Below are 527 nucleotides of genomic sequence, written 5' to 3' on the forward strand. Positions count from 1 at the left end.
GAGCAAGTATTCATCTTTATCTTAATGAGCATAATGTGAAAGAAGATTCCAGCTTCAGTAGATCTCAGAGATTGACATATCCTAAAAAAAAAAAAAAAAAAAAAAAAAAACACCAAAACACTGGAAAAAAATACATCTGAAAGGAAGAGTCAGTTGATAAACTTGACCCAGTAATCAAACTGTTCCTAGAAGGGACATAAGAATTTTTACTTGGGGGTGCTTGCTTTGGGAGCACATATGCAAAAGTTGGAATGATACAGAGAAGGTTAGCATGGACCCTGTACAACGGTGATGTGCAAATTCCTGAATTGTTCCATATTAACAACAAAAAATTCTTTTTACTATGGCAATGAAAATATGAAGGCCTTTGAGACTGCCAAAATTCTGGGAACCTTAAAAGATGAGGTGTTAAATCTCAGAAGCCCAGGTGTCTAATTGTATCATTCTTCCCACTGACAGTGTATTGGTAGAGAGACAGAATGATGAATATCAGCCACACCTAATTCTAGGCAGGTTCTTTTCTGGTT

At 36.1% G+C, this 527-nt stretch overlaps 1 non-coding gene across 1 annotated transcript; it reads left to right on the forward strand.

The window, feature by feature from the left end:
* Positions 1-216: 216 nt before the first annotated feature.
* On the forward strand, positions 217-323 carry LOC113935169. The gene has a single exon (XR_003523927.1). It is a non-coding gene; the product is annotated as a U6 spliceosomal RNA (small nuclear RNA).
* The last annotated feature ends 204 nt before the right edge of the window (positions 324-527 follow it).

This window comes from Zalophus californianus, chromosome 13 (genome assembly GCF_009762305.2).
Source record: "Zalophus californianus isolate mZalCal1 chromosome 13, mZalCal1.pri.v2, whole genome shotgun sequence".
Lineage (NCBI taxonomy): Eukaryota > Metazoa > Chordata > Mammalia > Carnivora > Otariidae > Zalophus > Zalophus californianus.